We start from the raw sequence: 21,654 nt of genomic DNA, 5'->3' as shown, positions 1-21,654 counted from the left end.
TGAAATCAGTCAAGCTGTGCCCAAGAGCTGCAGAAGTTTCAGAGTGCTCCAGTACAGAGTGCAGACTTCGTTAGATAAGAATGAAAGGCCAGGCATACTAATACAACACCTGAATTGCATTCAGATCTTGGTTACAAAAGCTAATTAAGAAAAAAGGGTGCTTGCAGCACCCCTGTGATTCCAGTGAACACACTGGTATGAGTCCCATTGTAAAGGGAGTGACATCCACACTTCACAGGGGTTGAATGAAAACAATGGGATTTTTCTAACAATTATTACTAATAGACATAAACACATCTGATTGAATGTGTGATTAATTATGGAAAAAATTATTGTCAGCAATAAATTAAACTTTCCATTCTTATCATGGGCCAAATTCAGAAAGCATAGGACAGTGCAGATTACCCAAGTTTCCTGGATTATGAACTGGAGCATTCATTCATGTTTTTTGGGAGTGGGGAGGTCAACTTGAATCTCTAGCAATGGCTTTATAAGAGACAGGCCAGCATTTAATGAGCAAATCTCATGGTTGCCATAACTATGCCCCCACCCCAATCCCATCCACGGCCAGTTACTACTGCCTCCAGTAGAGGGGGGTTCGCAAACCCCTGATATGTTGACTCTCCATCACAAGAGACTTGCCACTGGGACCTTTTCCTTCAAGCACAGACTCCTGGTGGATTTGTCCCTATGTTTATGAGTTGAATATGTTATAGTGTGGTCAAGGACACTGACTGTTTAACGCCTCTTTCCCATTGACTGGTTGAGCCTTTCTTATATTGTCACAACTGTGCACCAATTTCCAATGGAACCTAATCACTGAAAAACTCATACAAATCCCAGTTCCCTTTTTATGAAACAAAGGGTGGGCAGGGAAATGTCAGTAGGGGCTGAAGAAAGGCAGGGAGTGCAGTGGGAGGGACTGAGGCGCCTCCTTAAAGTGCCAAGCTGACTTTTCAGCATTGATTTGTGGCACTTTCACCTGCTTCTAACACAAGAACATACCTGACCCTGTGGATCAGACCTGAGCTTCATCTAGTCTAGAGTCCTGTCTCCAGCTGTGGCCAGAGCCAGATGCTTTAGAGGAAGGTGTAAGAACCCTGCAGTAGGCAAATGTGGGATTACCTGCCCCCCACAATGTATCTCATCCTGTTCTCTAATAATTAGAGATTGGCTGAAGATGAACCATGAAGTTTCATATCTCTTTCAAAAGTTTTGTTAACAATATCCAGAATGAGAAGAGTTAATGCTATCTTCACTTTCTCATGCAAAGTAAATTAGTGAGTTATATTCTAATAGCAATAATGGATACAATAGTAGGCTATTGTTGCATTTTTAGAATGGTTGAAAGCATGGGACTGAATTATACCTGAGACATTTATCAAGGCCCTAATCCTGCTTCTACTGAAGCCTAATAGGAATTTCATCCTTGCCTTCAAGGTGATTGTGATGTTACACCCAGTATTCTTTATAGAAATATAGTTATGATATGAATATATTATAACTATATTAGATATACTTTATGCAATATGGGTCTTGTAAGATATCATTGGAAAGGTTATAATTTACTGAAAGCATTTATCCAATTTGTATGCATGTATCATTTTTGTATTTGAATATTGACCATGGGAATATTGATCATGTCTCTGTATTTCAAATGTGCTATGTTGGATAAGGCCAAACAATGTTAGTGGCTTATTGAAGAAATGCACACAAGCACAAGGATTACCCCAGGAACTGTGTGCAATAGAAACTCTCAGAGATAGCTCTACACAATGGGAACTGTTTGACCCAGGTCACATCAAAAAAGCTTTCCAACAAGTGGGGGGAAGATAAAAAAGAGGGACAATTACAACATGAGGGGTCCCCACTTCTCCCTACAACAACACACCTGAAAACAACTGAGGAACAAAGACTGAACTATGAGAAGTGATGGTCCCAGGCTAAGATCTTTTGCCTGTGTATGAAAACCTGGGAAAGTTAAGGCAACTTGTGACTTAAGAATCTGCCAGCCCATTTATCACTCAGGGTGAGAATTTGCAAATTTGTATCCTACCTATCTAGTGTGTTAAGCTCAGTTTGCGGCTTTTGTTTATTTACTAAGGCAATCTGCTTTGTTCTGTTTGCTATCCCTTTAACCATTTAAAATCTACCTTTTGTAGTTAATAAACATATTTTGTTTGTTATTAAACACAGTTTAAGTAATTTCTAACTGGGGGGGCAAGAAATCATGCACATCTCTCTTCACATTGAGGAAGAGGGTGGATTTTTATGAGCTTGTGCAGTGCAGATTTTTCTGTACAGTGCAAGACACCCTACTTTCACTTGTCTCTGATGTTATCAATCTACTATCCCTACTAATTCTCCGAGTGCCAAGTCTTTCCAAAAAAAAAAAAATAGATGGCCCTATACTTGTAATGGAAAATACAAGGAGAAAGAAAAAACATTTATTAAAAAAAAGTCTTTCATACATGATTAAGGAACACCTGAGTAGGGGGTTGGACTAGATGACCTCCTGAGGTCCCTTCCAACCCTGATATTCTATGATTCTAAGACAGTATTATTTTGGGCTTATCTCCCAAAAGGAGTGTGCATGTGAGTGCTGGGGGAGTCCTCTCACACAGAGCTGACTTCAGTCTGTCAGCTGGGTGTGGCCCTACCTGTGTGTGTGTGTGTGCTGCAAGAGGTTGGCGAGCCTAATCCAGCAAAGCAGGGAGTGGGAACACAGGCTGGTCGAGCAGGAGAGGCTCAGTGAAATCCCAATACATCAGGTGGCATCCCAGAAGCGGGGTCCAACCCGTCACAGTGAGTTTGATCAGTCCCCAATAACCTTCACATGCACATTCTGCCATGACTTATTGCTCTTTTAACTTTTCTTTCTGTTAATTTTAGCAATCACTTTCTGCTCTAGGCCATGCATTCCTGTTTTTTTTTAATATTCATGTCATTTATTACTACTTTCTCTTATATCTGTTTTATTTGAGTCTTTATGTTTGCCCCCCTCCCACACACACACTCCTCACTTTCACACAGGGAGATTTTAAATATGTGTAAAATACACAGCAAGTCATAGACTACTCTTTAAATATCTAAATCTTTCTTATTTCTGGCAAATTTGCTTTGGTTAAGAATCTGATACTTTATTTGTAATTAATTTAGAATACATTTCTGGCCTAACATGGATGATCCTGTAGGGCTGGCTGATCCTAATCACATAAATATCTCTCCAAATTTTCTCCCTTTTTATAATTGAAGTTCAAACCAAGCTTTTTTCAGCTTCTGAAATGCTTCTCTCTATATTCTTCATGTTTCTTTTTTCTGTTTCTGTCCAGTATTGGATGTGCTGAAATACAGTGAGGAAGGCTGAGATAACACAGGGGCTCTACAGAGGCTTAATCCCTCATACTTGTAAAATGCCTCGATCTGCTGATTCAATGTGCTCAATTAACGTTCTTATAAGCTATTGTTGTTCTGGCCATTTTGGATCATGGTATAGTGTTGGGAGATCAAAAATTCATTCCCTGGGCTGCTGTGCTCCTGGCTCCCTTCAAAAAGGGACAATTCCATTTTTATCGATAGGCTTGTATGTATCCGCAGGCTGACTCAAACCCAAATAATTCTGGTCTTTTGAGGTTTTTTACATTTCACTAGTCAGGTGAGAAAATCAGATGATTCGTCTGCAAAAAGTGATAGCCTATTGCATGTAGTGTTGACTGAAAACAAATTCGAGACTTTCCAGAAGTGCAATTTTTCCCTTTTATAAACTTGCGACAAAATCATAGCACCATTTTTATTATTATTAATAATTTATTATTTATTATTATTTTATTACTATGTATTTATTATATTTGTCTATGTTGCAGTTGGTGGTTAACTTACTGTGGGAAAGTAGTAACCATTTTTGGTGACCTCCACTGAATCTCTCTCTTGTCAATAAATAAAGCATAAATCACATTACATAATAATACTTTGTATTTTAAGAACTTTTAAGAAGTTATCTTGAACACTTTACATTTGACAATCTCAAAGTATTTTTCAGAAGTTTTCTCAAACACTCCTAAGTCTATTGGAATATTGCTATGTACACTGCTAAAAAGCTAAAAAAGTGTAATAATCTGTGACATTCATTATTTATAATTATTATACGTTGCAAGCTATGAAAAGTTTTTATATGTTGCAAGCTATGAAAAGTTAAAAAAAATCTTTGGAAAGCACCATCTGGAAACACATTGTTATGAAATGGTAATCATTTTTAAAGGATGATATTCTGACTCAAATATTTACTGAGCTCTATTTACGTGGTGTCATAAATATAAAGGGAAGGGTAAACCCCTTTGAAATCCCTCCTGGCCAGGGGAAAGCTCCTCTCACCTGTAAAGGGTTAAGAAGCTAAAGGTAACCTCGCTGGCACCTGACCAAAATGACCAATGAGGAGACAAGATACTTTCAAAAGCTGGGAGGAGGGAGAGAAACAAAGGGTTTGTGTGTCTGTCTGTAGTCGTCTTGGCCGGGGACAGAACAGGAATGGAGTCTTAGAACTTTTAGTAAGTAATCTAGCTAGGTATGTGTTAGATTATGATTTCTTTAAATGGCTGAGAAAAGAATTGTGCTGAATAGAATAACTATTTCTGTCTGTGTATCTTTTTTGTAACTTAAGGTTTTGCCTAGAGGGGTTCTCTATGTTTTTGAATCTAATTACCCTGTAAGATATATACCATCCTGATTTTACAGGGGGGATTTCTTTATTTCTATTTACTTCTATTTTTTATTAAAAGTCTTCTTGTAAAACACTGAATGCTTTTTCATTGTTCTCAGATCCAAGGGTTTGGGTTTGTGGTCACCTATGCAAATTGGTGAGGCTTTTTATCCAACATTTCCCAGGAAAGGGGGGGGTGCAAGTGTTGGGAGGATTGTTCATTGTTCTTAAGATCCAAGGGTCTGGGTCTGTAGTCACCTAGGCAAATTGGTGAGGCTTTTTACCAAACCTTGTCCAGGAAGTGGGGTGCAAGGTTTTGGGAAGTATTTTGGGGGGAAGGACGCGTCCAAACAGCTCTTCCCCAGTAACCAGTATTAGTTTGGTGGTGGTAGCGGCCATTCCAAGGATAACGGGGGTAATATTTTGTACCTTGGGGAAGTTTTGACCTAAGCTGGTAAAGATAAGCTTAGGAGGTTTTTCATGCAGGTCCCCACATCTGTACCCTAGAGTTCAGAGTGGGGGAGGAACCTTGACATGGTGGCACAGTGGTGGGATTAACCTGAAATCATTTTGAGATCCAGTTGAGATTTTTTGAACTAGAAATACAGATTTTAAAAAGGAATTTTTAGGAAGTCCAGAAGGCAGCTTTGAAACTGAAAGCAGCTTGGTTTCTCTCTGCTTTGTGGCCAAGCAGAGACAAAAGGGGATTATCTTGTGAATTGCAGGTTTTCTTTGCCTGGAGGCAGGGTACTTAACTCCTGCAGGGAAATTCACAGTCTTCCAACCCAGAGGTTTTTTTTTTTTCTTTTCTTCCTAAAAGTAAATAGGGGGTGTGTGCTCTACCCATTTGCCTGGAGACAAAAGTGGCAGGGTTTTTTTTAGGATTTTGATTTTTTTTTTTGTTTTACAAGGAGCACAGGTTTGAAAAGAAATTTTTTTTCTTCTTTGGGCTGGGTAAGCAGGTTTCCAAGTAGTTGGAGGGTTTTTGCTTTAATTTGGGCCCAGAGCAGAGACAAGGGAATTGTCTTTTTCTGTAGGCTGACAATCACTATCAGAGAATAGGTATTCTATTCCAGCACAGCAAAATTTTACAGCCAAGTTTTGTTTGTTTATTTCTAAACCTCGGGTGTAAAGTTAGTTAAAAACAGAGAGGTTAGAATGGCCAAATCCTCAGCTCGACTACAGCTGGAATTAGCCAAATTTCAGGCTGAGGAAAAACAAAGGGAACATGAAAGACAGATAGAACTCATGCAGCTGAAGAAGGAACAAGAAAGGGAGGCAGAACAACACCAAGAGGCTGCCCACAAGAGGGAAATGGAGGCAAGGAAGCATGTGGAGGAGGAGAAGGAAAAAGAGAGGAAGCATGTGGAGGAGATGGAGAGGATAAAGGCCCAGCAGAATATACCAACAAACCCTAGCAATCCTTCTCCAGGTACCACTTCCCATCCCAGAAAGTTCCCCACCTACAAGGCAGGTGATGATACTGAGGCCTTCTTAGAAAACTTCGAAAGGGCCTGCCTTGGGTACAACATCTCTACTGACCAATACATGGTAGAGCTGAGGCCGCAGCTCAGTGGACCCTTAGCTGAGGTGGCAGCTGAAATGCCTAAAGAACACATGAACAAGTATGAACTGTTTAAATCCAAGGCGAGAGTCAGAATGGGGATAACACCCGAGCAGTCTCGTCGGAGGTTCAGAGCCCTAAGGTGGAAACCAGACATGTCATTTACCCGACATGCCTACCACATTGTAAAACATTGGGATGCCTGGATATCAGGAGCAAGTGTTGAATCTCCAGTAAATTTGCCCTTCCTAATGCAAATGGAACAATTCTTAGAGGGTGTTCCTGAGGAAATAGAAAGATACATCCTAGATGGGAAACCCAAAACTGTAATTGAGGCAGGAGAGATTGGAGCCAGATGGGTGGAGGTGGCAGAGAAGAAGAAAACTGGTCGCAGTTGGAGCGGAGACCAGAAGGGACCACCCCAGACCACACCCTATTACCGGGGGCCGCCCAAAGCCCCACCTACCTCCCAAAGAACCCTCCAGACCCCTTATCGTCCCACCACCCCGTTCTCCAGCAACCCTCCTCGCCCCAGTGACCCGTCAGCTGGACGATGTTTTAAGTGTAACGAGCTGGGGCATGTAAAGGCCAACTGCCCCAAGAACCCCAACAGATTACAGTTCATTGCACCGGAATCACACCAGAGGTCCACAGGCCCAGATACCTCCCAGATACCCTTGGAGCGGAGGGAAACTGTGAGTGTGGGTGGGAAGAAGGTCACCGCGTGGAGGGACACCGGAGCACAAGTGTCAGCTATCCATGCTTCCTTAGTGGACCCCAATTTAATCAACCCAGAGATCCAAGTGACGATTCAACCCTTCAAGTCCAACTCTTTCAATTTGCCTACAGCCAAGTTGCCTGTCCAGTACAAGGGCTGGTCAGGAATGTGGACTTTTGCAGTCTATGATGATTATCCCATCCCCATGCTGTTGGGGGAAGACTTGGCCAATCATGTGAAGCAGGCCAAGAGGGTGGGAATGGTCACCCGTAACCAGGCTAAACAAGCCGTGAGGCCTAGCTCTGTTCCGGAAACTTCTATCAGGACCCAGTCAGAGGTGATGGACCTGGACCCCAGGCCAATGTCTGCAACAGCAGTAGTGGATCCAGTCCCAGAGACCCAGACGGAACCAGTCCCAGAACCGGAACCAGCCGAACAACCAACACCAGACCCCGTGTCAGCACTGAATCCAGTACTTGCAACCTCAACACCAGAGGGCCCCACCGAACCTGAACTGGCAGCAGCCGATAACCCTACACAAGAGGCTCAGCCGGAGCCTGAATCCCAACATAGTGCACCAGCGGAGAGCGGTTCACAGTCAACAGAAACAGCTCCATCCCCTATATCGCTTCCAGAGGGACCAAGCCTAGGTCCACAATCCCATGAGGAACTGATGTCTCCAGCATCAAGGGAACAGTTCCAGACCGAACAGGAAGCAGATGAAAGCCTCCAGAGAGCGTGGACGGCGGCACGGAGCAACCCACCGCCTCTCAGCTCTTCTAATCGATCCAGGTTTGTTGTAGAAAGAGGACTTTTATACAAGGAAACTCTTTCTGGGGGACACCAGGAAGACTGGCATCCTCAGAGACAGTTGGTAGTTCCAACTAAATACCGGGCCAAGCTCTTGAGCTTAGCCCATGATCACCCTAGTGGCCATGCTGGGGTGAACAGGACCAAAGACCGTTTGGGGGGGTCATTCCACTGGGAGGGAATGGGCAAGGATGTTTCTACCTATGTCCAGTCTTGTGAGGTGTGCCAAAGAGTGGGAAAACCCCAAGACCAGGTCAAAGCTCCTCTCCAGCCACTCCCCATCATTGAAGTTCCATTTCAGCAAGTAGCTGTGGATATTCTGGGTCCTTTTCCAAAAAAGACACCCAGAGGAAAGCAGTACATACTGACTTTCATGGATTTTGCCACCCGATGGCCAGAAGCAGTAGCTCTAAGCAACACCCGGGCTAAAAGTGTGTGCCAGGCACTAGCAGACATTTTTGCCAGGGTAGGTTGGCCCTCTGACATCCTCACAGATGCAGGGACTAATTTCCTGGCAGGAACTATGAAAAACCTTTGGGAAGCTCATGGGGTAAATCACTTGGTTGCCACTCCTTACCATCATCAAACAAATGGCATGGTGGAGAAGTTTAATGGAACTTTGGGGGCCATGATACGTAAATTCGTAAATGAGCACTCCAATGATTGGGACCTAGTATTGCAGCAGTTGCTCTTTGCCTACAGAGCTGTACCACATCCCAGTTTAGGGTTTTCCCCATTTGAACTTGTATATGGCCGTGAGGTTAAGGGGCCATTGCAGTTGGTGAAGCAGCAATGGGAGGGATTTACACCTTCTCCAGGAACTAACATTCTGGACTTTGTAACCATCCTACAAACCACCCTCCGAACCTCTTTAGCCCTTGCTAGAGAAAACTTACAGGATGCTCAAAAAGAGCAAAAAGCCTGGTATGATAAACATGCCAGAGAGCGTTCCTTCAAAGTAGGAGACCAGGTCATGGTCTTAAAGGCGCTCCAGGCCCATAAAATGGAAGCATCGTGGGAAGGGCCATTCGTGGTCCAGGAGCGCCTGGGAGCTGTTAATTATCTCATAGCATTCCCCACCCCCAACCGAAAGCCTAAGGTGTATCATATTAATTCTCTAAAGCCCTTTTATTCCAGAGAATTAAAGGTTTGTCAGTTTACAGCCCAGAGAGGAGACGACGCTGAGTGGCCTGAAGGTGTCTACTACGAAGGGAAATGTGCTGGTGGTGTGGAAGAGGTGAACCTCTCCATGACCCTTGGGCGTATGCAGCGACAGCAGATCCAGGAGCTGTGCACTAGCTACGCGCCAACGTTCTCAGCCACCCCAGGACTGACTGAACGGGCATACCACTCCATTGACACAGGTAATGCTCACCCAATTAGGGTCCACCCTTACCGGGTGTCTCCTCAAGCTAAAACTGCTATAGAACGGGAGATCCAGGATATGTTACAGATGGGTGTAATCCGCCCCTCTGAAAGTGCATGGGCATCTCCAGTGGTTCTAGTTCCCAAACCAGATGGGGAAATACGTTTTTGCGTGGACTACCGTAAGCTAAATGCTGTAACTCGCCCAGACAACTATCCCATGCCACGCACAGATGAACTATTAGAGAAACTGGGAAGGGCCCAGTTCATCTCTACCTTGGACTTAACCAAGGGGTACTGGCAGGTACCGCTAGATGAATCTGCCAAGGAAAGGTCAGCCTTCATCACACATCTCGGGCTGTATGAATTTAATGTACTCCCTTTCGGGCTGCGAAATGCACCCGCCACTTTCCAAAGACTTGTAGATGGTCTCCTAGCGGGATTAGGAGAATATGCAGTCGCCTACCTTGACGATGTGGCCATATTTTCGGATTCCTGGGCAGACCACCTGGAACATCTACAAAAAGTCCTTGAGCGCATAAGGGAGGCAGGACTAACTGTTAAGGCTAAGAAGTGTCAACTAGGCCTAAACAGAGTGACTTACCTTGGACACCAGGTGGGTCAAGGAACTATCAGCCCCCTACAGGCCAAAGTGGATGCTATCCAAAAGTGGCCTGTCCCAAAGTCAAAGAAACAGGTTCAATCCTTCTTAGGCTTGGCCGGTTATTACAGACGATTTGTACCGCACTACAGCCAAATCGCTGCCCCACTGACAGACCTAACCAAAAAGAAACAGCCAAATGCTGTTCAGTGGACCGGAAAGTGTCAGAAGGCCTTTAACAAGCTTAAAGCGACACTCATGTCTGACCCTGTACTAAGGGCCCCAGACTTTGACAAACCGTTCCTAGTAACCACAGATGCATCCGAGCGTGGTGTGGGAGCAGTTTTAATGCAGAAAGGACCTGATCAAGAATTCCACCCTGTAGTGTTTCTCAGCAAAAAACTGTCTGAGAGGGAAAGCAACTGGTCAGTCACTGAAAAAGAATGTTATGCCATTGTCTACGCTCTGGAAAAGCTACGCCCATATGTTTGGGGACGGTGTTTCCACCTGCAAACCGACCATGCTGCACTAAAGTGGCTTCACACCGTCAAAGAAACTAACAGAAAACTTCTTCGGTGGAGTTTAGCTCTCCAAGATTTTGATTTCGACATCCAACACATCTCAGGAGCTTCTAACAAAGTGGCTGATGCACTCTCCCGTGAAAGTTTCCCAGAATCAACTGGTTAAAATCGTCCTTGAGATGTGGAAAATATTGTTAGTCTTTATGTACTTGGTAGTATATTTAGAGATGCATGTGTCTTATTAACTCTGTTTTCCTAGAGCTCCAGGAAGAAATCCCAGCCAGTGTTTCACCCTAGCTGAGATTTGGGGGGGCGTGTCATAAATATAAAGGGAAGGGTAAACCCCTTTGAAATCCCTCCTGGCCAGGGGAAAGCTCCTCTCACCTGTAAAGGGTTAAGAAGCTAAAGGTAACCTCGCTGGCACCTGACCAAAATGACCAATGAGGAGACAAGATACTTTCAAAAGCTGGGAGGAGGGAGAGAAACAAAGGGTTTGTGTGTCTGTCTGTAGTCGTCTTGGCCGGGGACAGAACAGGAATGGAGTCTTAGAACTTTTAGTAAGTAATCTAGCTAGGTATGTGTTAGATTATGATTTCTTTAAATGGCTGAGAAAAGAATTGTGCTGAATAGAATAACTATTTCTGTCTGTGTATCTTTTTTGTAACTTAAGGTTTTGCCTAGAGGGGTTCTCTATGTTTTTGAATCTAATTACCCTGTAAGATATATACCATCCTGATTTTACAGGGGGGATTTCTTTATTTCTATTTACTTCTATTTTTTATTAAAAGTCTTCTTGTAAAACACTGAATGCTTTTTCATTGTTCTCAGATCCAAGGGTTTGGGTTTGTGGTCACCTATGCAAATTGGTGAGGCTTTTTATCCAACATTTCCCAGGAAAGGGGGGGGTGCAAGTGTTGGGAGGATTGTTCATTGTTCTTAAGATCCAAGGGTCTGGGTCTGTAGTCACCTAGGCAAATTGGTGAGGCTTTTTACCAAACCTTGTCCAGGAAGTGGGGTGCAAGGTTTTGGGAAGTATTTTGGGGGGAAGGACGCGTCCAAACAGCTCTTCCCCAGTAACCAGTATTAGTTTGGTGGTGGTAGCGGCCATTCCAAGGATAACGGGGGTAATATTTTGTACCTTGGGGAAGTTTTGACCTAAGCTGGTAAAGATAAGCTTAGGAGGTTTTTCATGCAGGTCCCCACATCTGTACCCTAGAGTTCAGAGTGGGGGAGGAACCTTGACACGTGGTATATCATTGACAGCCAATCTGGAAGTTCTATTTCTATCAGCATTCTAAATATTATATATTTGATATTCTTAACCTTTGAAATTGAGATAATATTTATATGTGCCAAATTATCTAATATTCTTCATATATCCTAACTGAGATGATCCATATTGTAGATTTGGTTGATACAGTAGCCATGAAGTTTTAGAAAGGTATGATTTGTACTATCATAGTAAAAGATACAATTTTTAAACTATTCCCTCATGCCCAAATGTTAATAATCTTTGTGTATATAACTAAGTGCTCTATATGGAGAAAATGAGAAAGCTGTAGTGTAAATAAACAGCGCTAGAGCTCACCTGTAATAAGTAAATCCATTCATATAATTAGGGTTATAATTTCTCTGCCCTGATCTCAGGATTTAGAACAAGATCAAAGTCATTTGAGACACACTTTAAATTATTTTTAAAGTCTAATGAAACATGGAAAGATTACTGTAAATTATTTATGATAAAGTTGAGTCATATGGGTTCATAGTATTTCCATGATAATCTTTAATTTATTCACTTTCTTTACAAGGTGCTTGTGTTCATCATCTCTCTTAATTTTAAATTCAGATGAGAATAATATTCCTTTTATCTTTACATACAGTAGATTTTTATAAAATATTTGGCAGAATTTGTACCATTCCCCATTGAATTGCATTGAGGGATAGATTTGTCACAGTTCAGGGCAACTGAACCTGTATTCCCCCTCCATGGTCCCTTGGGGGCACCCACTCTAGCTTCCTGGCTCTTCAACCATCACCTCTCTCTCTCCTTTGTGACCAGGGTATTTCTAGGCTTCACAGTCCCCTGCCTACACTGTGTTATTCCCAGCAAGACAGGCTATCTAAACAGGCCAGTGTCTGCACTTTGCTCTCTCTTTGAAGGCTATGAACAGCAGTTATCACACAGCCCTTTATATGCAAGCACATTTATTCTTAAGCTGAAAGCACTACAGAAAAAAACATTAAAACAGTAAAAGATCCTACATGCATACTAATAAGTTTACCACAGCTCCCCTCCTCCCCCCCAGCTCCAATCTAGGGCTTTGGTCAGAGTCAGTCTTTCAAGGCCCACAAAGGGTTTTTTCTGTGGTTACCCATTTTTAACAGACTTAGCTCAAAACTCACACACCCATAAATAGTTCAGACTTTTCTTTGCACAGCCTGGACCTTTGATCTTTAGTTTCTGGGAACAGGTAATCAGCAGACAATGGTTCTCTCCTCAATGCAGAGCTTCCAAAGACTGGGGTTTTGCATAACTGGAGGTGGGAAATTTGCATTTAGTCCCCTTGCAGATCCAAAGAAATCTACTTCACATGTATTATCCCCAAAGACTATTCTTGTCTGCCACATTGTTCTAACCCATCCTTTGATCACGCAGGCCCACAACAATACATCAACCATTCATTTAATACAATGGACCCCACATATATTTAAATTTAATTCAATAAAGTCTCCCAAGGATATTGCAGGAAATTGCCACGTCAGTCACAAGAATGTTTGCAGGTGTAACTTTCATTTGCATTGAGACACTGTAAGGAGACAAAAACATGATCTTTACACAGGCAATGCACTAATATTCATTTGCATTTACTCAAATTAGAAAAGAGATATTTAACTGAGAGTGAAACTTTCAAAAGAAAAAAAGAACAAAAAAAAGAGGCAACACCCACTATAGTTTATATATAAAAATAGCTATTGTCATATTTTAAGTGGATTGTCACATCCTTCTGTGATGTTTTTGACCTGTTTAGATTTTGAACACACATGCGCGTGCACACACACACACACACATTGAAACACTTTTCATGGGATATTGGCTAGGTCTCCTTATAAATGTGAATCAATAAAATAAATGAAGAAATCAGTGTGCTGTTGTGAGCTGACTATAAGAATCCAAAGCAAACCTGCATGTGAATGGCAAAAGAATGTTCCTGATGAACATAATGTATGACAAGGCACATGCAAGGATTTTGAAATTTTTGTAAAAGTTACTTCATAATATATATTTATATATAACAAATGTATAACTGCCTCACATCAGCAGCAATACAATTATGTTTCATTGTAAAGTTCTTTCTGAAGAGAACTGTTAATATAACCAGCAGACTGAGCAAATGAACTGAGCAAATATCCACCATGATAAAATACGCATCTATGATGCTGTAAAATGAAAGTCACTGGAAAATGTAATCCCTGTGCATCAAGTGCAATGTGGGACCAATTTTTAGTAGACGAGGAAATTTTTCCTCTCAGACCCATAGTAAACGTACACAGTTGCACATTTAGTATAACTTCATTATAATTCCATTCCAGGAAGCTAGAGATATTGCCTCTCAACCCTGGTTTATGAATGATAATACCTGGATTATTGACACCTGTGAGTTCATAGTATTCTGTAAGTGGTAGAGGGACATGTATGATACTTTCTGTCTAAATAATTATACTGTAAAGGAAACTGCCCTTTCTCCACACGTTGCCCCCAAAGCAGAGATCACCTGAGATTCAAATGTCAGGGGTCAGTAGCCAGCATTCTCAGTAGACTTGGGAATTCATCTCCTCTGCTGGTCCAGTAGAGACTGAGATTGACCTTAAAAGCACTGAAAAAAGCTCAGCTCCTAAAGGCAGGCAATATGCTGAGGCCTGAGCACCTGCAACTCCCACTGAAGTTAATGAAGGAAATATTTTTGCATATACTGTATATGTTTTTTGTGTAACGCTACACTCGCCCATCAAGTAAGGGGTTACTTATACCTTTATACAGCTCCTCAGCGCCTAAGTTAGACCATGCGAGACTCACATAAGCAGAGCAAATGTGAGCAGATCTAAGAGGGCCTAGCTGAGCACAAGGGAGTTGGAATAAAAGGACACCTATGTCACTGCAAAGATGGTCTGACATGCATCACCTCTGAATTTGGCCCACCATATTAACTCTGATGTACTGGTATGTAATTCATAACTGCTTCAAAGGCTACCCTTTTCTGTGTATAATATGTATTCCGACTGTGAAATGCAAATTATTTGGCTTTGATGGTGAGTCTTCTGGAGAATTGACCCTGCATCATGTACTGATTTAAACTTCATTTCAACAACTCAGTAAAGTTATTTTAGCCACCCAAAGCTTTATAGGAATCAGCTCAATTGGAGGTCAGCCCTCTGTCACATTCAATTGCTTCTTCACCAGAACATATGCATTTCAATCCTGTCAAAGGCAGGATTTGTCAGAAACACCTCTTTCTTTTTGTGCTTTTTGAGCTGCCTAGCTAATTCAAATTTCTTTTTGGAATGGGGTCACTGCTGGGTTTTAAGCAGGATCTGAAAAGACTGGTTGATTGCTAACTCACTCAGAAATTTGGTGCAAGTGCATTATAAATGCATAAGAACATCAGAAGCAGCATTATGACCAGGGGTTCTCTCCCTTCTTAGAGCAGATGAATAGTAATTCTGTAATGAGGACAGCCTTCAGCAACAGATAAAACTCAAATGCTTGTGTGAGTAATAGGATATACCAAAGACTTTAATTTGATCAATAGAAACACCAGTAAAGAAAATCAACATCTCAGACTTCACTGTTCTTTGAGAGTGAGTAAAATAACTCTACAAAAACATTATCACTAGCTGACCTCATTTAAAAAAAATCATCTTGCATGATGGATTTTTCATCAGATTAAAGGTGGTTTATTTATTTAGGAGCAATATTACTTGCATTTAAATAGAGGAGCAATTTTGTTTCATATTATCCCAATCTTTGTTTTATATAGCCAGCTGCATCACTTCAACAGTGAACTACACTCGCTTAAAAAATTATGACTTTTACCAAATTGCCCATAATCAGTGGTTCAGGATGATTAATTTTACAGAAATTAATTGAAGTCCTTGCTTTTTATTTGTGTTATAAAACTAGAATGTATTTTCTTCAGTTCAGCATAGGTTTTCATGTTTGTTTAGTCTCTGATTGTCTGACTGGGAACAAGTTCCAGTTATCCTGGCAAACATCATAACTGCCCTGTCCAGTTTAATTTTCCCTTGTTTCCCTGAAAGGCTGTGAATTTGTAAAACACATTTCTCCCATGGAAAACAATTACTGTAAAAATGGTTTCTAAATGGGGACACAGCTAGCTGATCTACCAAAATGCACTACTGAAATCAAAGTAAAATATGACTTGAAGTGAAGGGGGTGACAATTTGCCTGACAGCTCAGTATCCACAGAAAGTGGACAGTTATAGCTGGATGCAACGTCTCTGATGTGAACAGGGCTGCACTGAGGTTTTTGGGGGCCCAGGACAAAATCTAAGCTGAGGTCCCTCACCCTTCCAAACCATTACCAGCTAGTGGAGACCCAGTGAGGGAAAAGGGATTGGGAAAGCAAGTCCACCCCGCTTTCACCCTGCAGCGGCAGATTCTGTCCAGCAGGGCTGGGCACAGTTCCCCACTCCAGGCATGGCTTGGTGTCCCGGATCGCAGCAACACTCAGGTTTCATCCAGTCACCCCTCCATCATAACAGAGGGGCAGCCAGGCCAAATTTGAGTGAGTGATGTTGCAAGCTGGTACATGGGGTGTCAGCCGCCACTAAGGTGTACACCGGGTCACAACACCACTCACTCACCTTGTGCCCAGCCACCATTCTATATGATGGAGGGTAAGCTGGGCCAAACTTGAATGTCACTACAACTCCAGGCACCATCTTGCAATACCACTCTGTTTGGGGGCCCTCTCAAATGGGGCCCCCAGGAAAACCATCCCTTTTGCCCCCTCTCTTGGTGGCCCTGAATGTTAAATTAATTTTGTGACCATGAATTCAATGATACCTTAAATATGCTCTAAACTAGGTATGAAATATTTGTCTTTTAAATATGGAAAAAGTGCTATTAGCATATTTATTTTATGGTAGGACCCTGAAGCTCTGGATTGGGATTCAAGCTCCGCTGTGGTAGGAGCTGTTGAGGAGGTACAATTCCCACCCCAAAAAGCTTACAGTTTGACAGGGAGAGAGGGGAGTAGTACTCCTATCATGGAGGTGAGGTTTGCAGGGGAGATGTGGGGGGGTGAGCAAACTATACTAGATACTATATTAACAAGCAACATGACTGACAAGCAGTATAGTCTAGTAGATAAGGTTTGAGGCTTGGAGTCAGGAGACCTGAATTCTCAGCTCTGCCACTGAACTGCGTCGAAGGGCAAGTCACTTCATATCATGGTGACTCTTTTTATACTCCCACCCTGTCTTAGATTGTAAATTCCTCAAGGGAAGGGACTATCTTTCGCTATGTTCTTGTACATCACCTAGCACAATTGTGCCCGCTAAGCACTCCTGTAATACAAATAATATTAGTCTAATCTTTGCCTAAATTCTGAGCTGAACTGAACCAAATACTCTGATGATCAAAAATAATTGGATGATTTCCCCTGACTTTTTTTTTTTCATTTTCATATATGCCTAGGTTTCCTGGCTCAGTATGCGACCAGAAGCATAACTGCCAAAATATTACAGGAAAGGCTATCTCACTGATTTACAAAACAGTTTTGCATACCAAAGTAATTCAGATAATTATCTGAATTTTGGGGTATCTAATTGCTTATCTGAACTGAAGTGAACTTCTGAAGCCCTGGAGATTTACCTATAATTAGCTGAGAGTGACATAGCAAATCTAAAATAACTTTCATGTACAATATCCCTGGATTTAATAGCATTTTCAGGAATGGTTTTCAGGTATTAAATGCAGCTTCAAAAAGCTGTTTTTTCAAAGATTTGTCTACCTCATAAAAGATGGTGGACATTTCTCATTTTAGAAATGTTCTCCTTCCAAATGCAAAATGTTACACTGTAAGCACCCCCACAAAGCTAAGGTTAAATAATGTTATTTAATAATAATAATATGTAATAAGGTTCAGCTTTCTTAAATGAACAAAAGACATAGAATTTAAAAGCTAAAATGAGGTTAGAAAAGTAATGCATATCTCATGTGGCTTACCATGAGATATGCATAACTATATGCCACTGCTCTGGGACTTTCTGCTAAGGTTAATGTCCAGAGAAAAAAATATCATTCCAAAGTCTTTAGTTAAGGTGAAGTTAAGGTCAATCTCTTCAGGGTAAAATTTCTTACAAAACCATTGCAGGTAGCAAAACACAACCATTAAAAAGCCAGGAAATTCAAGGTTAAGAAACTCAAACATTTGAATCTGCAAATTGACAGGTTAGGTACCACTGCCTTGATTCTACTACTGATGTATATCTGGGAACAAATGTTCTTGAAATGCTCTTGAGGTCTGTAGGTTGGGAAGAACCTCTACTGTGAATCTTAAGATGTGCACAGGATCAGGGCTTTGCCTGGATAGGTCCATCAACTCTCAGGCAAGCCTTATAAGATTCACTGGGGAAGGATGTCCTTCCACTCTTCACTCCCTGAAAACCTCAAGGGGCTTACTGGGCTCCTTCCCGAAAAGATGTGTGCCTGAGGAGGCTGGTGTCCCACAACTCTCATGCAAGCCTTAAAAGGCTCCTCAGGAGTTTCCTAAACCCCATTCTCCCCCCGTGAGCTATAGGAGGGTTACTGAAGCCTCTTGTCTATCCTGTCAGCCCCAGCCCCAGCTCCACTCTTAAGTATCCGGTGGGTTCCCCCTCACTCCTGAAAGCCTTAAGAAACTTGCCAGGACCCCTCTCCATCAAGCTGCTGAAGATGCTAAATATTCTTCAGAGAACCTTAGGATATTTTTAGAGGCCAGTCAAAAGTCCCTCTTCTCATATGTCCCAGGAGGCTTGTTTGTTCCCATCAAGCCAAAATAGTTTTTTTTTTCAGCCCCCAAACACTTTTTTAAGCTTGCTGGGGAGAAGGGTGACCATATTTAGGTCTGTTAGTTTCTGAAGCATAACAAAGCTACAGTCACTTCATCGGATCAGCATAAGCTTTCGTGAGCTACAGCTCACTTCATCAGATCATCAGATCAGATCCGATGAAGTGAGCTGTAGCTCATGAAAGCTTATGCTCAAATAAATTGGTTAGTCTCTAAGGTGCCACAAGTACTCCTTTTCTTTTTGCGAATACAGACTAACACGGCTGCTACTCTGAAACTTGTATTAGTGCATCATTTGCCTTTCTTTGGCTTTTGTCAAATGATGTCTTATACATTCTGTTGTGCTGAATTGTGTTGTATTCTTTTTTTGTATAATCTTTTTTTTCCCAGAGCACTGGGGTCAGAACACCTGAAGTTCTGTTTTATAGAGACCACATTCCTTCTGAGTTTTACTTTATGGCCAAATTCAATTGCTCTGCCCAGTGCTCTCTGTAAGATTGCAGAATTATACTAATAGGATCATTCTGTTACGTCTATTAAGAGATAGACAGATAAAAGCAGAAAAAATATCCACTACAACCTGAGTGGGCTAGTTTTGCAAGTCAGACCTCTGCAGGTAGAAAGTGAGAGTCATGCATCACCAGTGCATTAAGGCTACCAGCACAGGGATTGCGTTCTTGAAATAAGCCACCAAATGTAATTTAAGTTCTGTTAGCTGTGTACTTTGAAAACACTGTAGATAAGTTGATTCAGGCAGAACTGACACAGCTTAAACAGTATCTAGTGTCAGCTCAGTGGAGTGTGGCTGTCTTCCCAGGGTGCAGATGTCAACATAGCAAAGCAATTTATTGCACCCTGTTCATAAATGGCAATTATCTACACAAGACAGTAATTTCGTGTACCTGATTCTAGGAGGGAGATTAGCAACATGTCCATGCTATAAGCAGTATATCTCTATAATGGAAGCTTGTTTCTTGCTCCCGTTGTCTCCTTCTCCCACTCTCTCTTTGTGGATTTTCACACTCTACTCTTTATATCTGTAATTCCTTCCCCTTCCTGTGCACAAAGCATCATCATGCTCCTTTAAACCTCTTCTCAACAACCACTTCTTTCACTGTGGTTCCCATTAACTCCGGATCCTTCCAAGTTGTCCTAATTCAGTCTCATTTTTAAATATAATATTTACTTGAAATGTGAATTATGTTATTCCGTGTTTTCACCATAGCTCCTTCCATTGTTCCTTTCATTGTCCTTTCCTAGGTTTGTCTCATCCATTTGTAAGCTCTTCAGAACACAAACAGTGCTCTTTTTGTATCTCCTGGTGGAGATGGCCCTTCTCTTTTATTCCACTTTCTTAAGGATTATCTATTCCAAGTGGGGAAAGCACAGATTCTTTCACAAGCAAATATTGAAATATGACCTTGTTCCCAAGGACAAGCAGGACCTGTGATGCTTCCAACCATTGATACTACAATGGAATCCCTCACTAATAATATTGTCATCCCATATGAAGATGATAGACAAGCACTTAGAGAGCTCTCACTGAAAGAACTACAAGGCCTCCATTGTAGATTTGCAGGCATAAATCTCCATATCTTTAGCTGGTGCCATCCTCACATGGATCAACTTCCTAAATGAGCCTCTCAAAAGCAAACTATGTTGCCAGTAGTTAGAAGCTCTCAGCCCAGCAAAAACTTCAACTAGTGCAGAATGCAGCAGCACATATCCTCTCCAAAATAGGCAAACATGAGAACATCAGACTGTTCTCCACTCCCTAGACAGGTTAGAAGATTGTGTCATGTTCCAGGTGTCAGTTCTTATTATCAAGAGACTCAATGGTTGGGTCCAGGACAGCTAAAAGATCAGCTAAAACTTTGGGATGAGGAACACACCTCGAGTACTGTTGAACACAAGCTAAAGCTCATCTGTGCAGGCCACAGCTTTTTCAGGGGCTGGTCCAAGACTGTGCTGAAATGAATTCTGAAGGATCTAAGAACTACACAAACCTACCTACCTTCCAAGTTAAAGGTGCACTTTTTTGACTTTGACCATACCCATATAAACACATGAAATGTGTATATAACATATTAACTTAAAATAATAATAATTAATAAATTCAAAGTTTGTCACATGTAGCTTTGTCTTCCTCTTCTTCTCAGGGACAAACACTAGTCACATTGCTTAAGTGAACTTCTAGAAGGCACTCTGGTTCTACAGAGCTGTATAAAAACTTTAATAGAATAAACTAATTCTGTGCAGCTTCTTACTGTATCTTAACAATACATTGACATGAGATTCTCCATCAGGTCAATGGCTTCCAAAAGAAGATAGTGTTGGTTGAGAACCTGGAAACACCATAGTCAGGTGAAACATTATCTCACCTCTACCAGGTTCACTGGAGGTCATCAGTAAGGAGGATGAGGTAGACGAGGCTTTCTTCGGACAACTAATGGAAATTTACAGATCACAGGCCCTGGTTTTCATGGGGGACTTCAATCACCCTGACATCTGGGAGAGCAATTTCTATCCCACCATCAACCTCAGCCTGGTCCAGTCCACACAAGAGATCCACTTCCTGGACACTACAGTGCTAATAAACGATGGTCACATAAACACCACCCTATACCGGAAATCTACTGACCGCTATTCCTACCTACATGCCTCCAGCTTTCAACCTGACCACATCACACGATCCATTGTCTACAGCCAAGCTCTGCGATACAATCGCATTTGCTCCAACCCCTCAGACAGAGACAAACACCTACCAGATCTCTATCAAGCATTCTTACAACTACAATACCCACCTGCGGAAGCGAAGAAAGAGATTGATAGAGCCAGAAGAGTTCCCAGAAGTCACCTACTACAGGACAGGCCTAACAAAGAAAATAACAGAATGCCACTAGCCTACACCTTCAGCCCCCAACTAAAACCCCTCCAATGCATTATTAGGGATCTACAACCTATCCTGAAGGATGACCCAACACTCTCACAAATCTTGGGAGACAGGCCAGTCCTTGCCTACAGACAGCCCCCCAACCTGAAGCAAATACTCACCAGCAGCCACATACCACACAACAGAACCACTAACCCAGGAACCTATCCTTGCAACAAAGCCCGTTGCCAACTGTGCCCACATATCTATTCAGGGGACACCATCACAGGACCTAATAACATCAGCCACACTATCAGAGGCTCGTCCACCTGCACATCCACCAATGTGATATATGCCATCATGTGCCAGCAATGCCCCTCTGCCATGTACATTGGTCAAACTGGACAGTCTCTACGTAAAAGAATAAATGGACAC

The sequence above is a fragment of the Lepidochelys kempii genome, chromosome 4 (assembly GCF_965140285.1).
Source record: "Lepidochelys kempii isolate rLepKem1 chromosome 4, rLepKem1.hap1, whole genome shotgun sequence".
Classification (NCBI taxonomy): Eukaryota; Metazoa; Chordata; order Testudines; family Cheloniidae; genus Lepidochelys; species Lepidochelys kempii.
Note: the sequence above shows the minus strand (reverse complement) of the source record.